Here is a 1699-nt window from a genome sequence, read left to right on the forward strand (position 1 = left end):
ATTCCAAATCTTAAGGCAATTCTGGGTTTTAGTTTCCTTGGTCTAGGCTAAAGATATGACTCTGATAAAAAAAAAAATTAAACATTTCTTACATTTGTCTAGGGCAGCGTTTCTCAACTTTCAACCTTGTCACTTTTGACATATCAGCTGGGTAATTCTTTGTTGTGGGAGGCTGTCCTGTACATTACAGGATGTTTAGCAGCATCCGTGGCCTCTGCCCACATTTTTAACAGCATGGGTGGGGGTTAGCACTGCTGGCATCTAATGGCAGAGGTCAGGGATGCCAGTAGCACCAGCCCCTCAAGCTGTTAAATTAAATACGTCTCCAGACCTTGCCAAATGCCCCTAGATGGGGGCTGGATTGCCCCCAGGTTGTAAACACTGGTCTAGAGGAATGGCTCTTGATTCCAGTGGCATATTAGAATCACCTGAGGAGCTTAAAGAAATACCGATGACCGGTTCTCACCTTGAGATGTAACTGGTCTTGGGGAGTGGCCTGGATATAGGGCATTCTGAAAGCTTGCCAGGTTGTTCTAATGTTTAGCTAAGTCTGAGAGCCATTGGTCCAAGGCTTGGAGGTCTACAAGTGTTATACGCATTACAAACCTCACCACCCCTGCGTGGGAGGCAAGGTGGATTATTATGGTTTGCTGACTAGAGAAGTGAGGTCCATGGAGGTGTGGTGTTGTCCTGTAGGTGGCGGAGTTGGGATTCGAACTCTGCTCATCTGACTCCTTAACTCAGTACTTGTTCCGAGGCAGGACATGGCCTAGGTGAACTTGATGTTGAGGGGGGTCCTCGATGTAAGCCTTCCCTTTCCCAGCGGTTTTCCCTATCCATGGTCTCTCACCTCCTCACTTTAGACCCTTCGGTTTCTCTGCTCATCTTACCTCAGTTACAGATGACCTTTTCCTCCTCTTGCAAACATTGCTCTTGGCATCCATGCTTCCCTGCTTAGCCCTGGACCCCCTTCTGTTCCTACCCACATACGTTCTTGAGATCCACGCTTCACAGGCTTTGTCGCGGCATGGCATTTCCCGGGGAACTTGTCCCCTTCCTCCTGAGATTCTGATTTACAGGTCTGGGCTGTAGCCTGGCAATCATTTACATTTTAATGTGAACATGAAGCTGTTTTCCCTCTTCTAGGGGAATCTGTAAGCTATGTCTCAACTATAACAGTGAAAAGGAAGGATTGCATCAGCCCATAGATGAGGTGGGGCGGTTATGTGTTGGTGAAGTATGTGTTCATAACATCTCTGAAATCAAATCCAATTGGCGACAGCCTCTGGTTAACGTTTACTTCATTCTACCTTTGGGTCTATGATTCTATCCCGTTCCATTTCATTCATAAATAACTTTTAGAACATCCTTTGTGTCCATGCAGAGTTAGAGATCTCTGTTGGTCAGATCCCCTTAACTAGGCTCTAAGTTCCCAGGGTAAAGGGCATTTTCTCCTGCTTCTGTGGCACTCATTGCACTTTGGCCCTGACCGGACATGTAACATGGTAGGTACAGATATGACTGAATGTCAGGCCACACACCCTGGGCCAAGCCTGTACCCCTGGGGAACGACCGTCACACAGGTGCAATGTCAGGACTAAATCTGTAGGCATGTGGCTGAATTTCTCCTTTCTGTCCAGAGGTGGCATCAGGAGAAGCCAACTTCAGAAGCCCTGGAGAAAAAGTGAGCACAGTGGGG

This window comes from Pteropus medius, unplaced genomic scaffold, assembly GCF_902729225.1.
Source record: "Pteropus medius unplaced genomic scaffold, Ma_sr-lr_union100, whole genome shotgun sequence".
NCBI lineage: Eukaryota > Metazoa > Chordata > Mammalia > Chiroptera > Pteropodidae > Pteropus > Pteropus medius.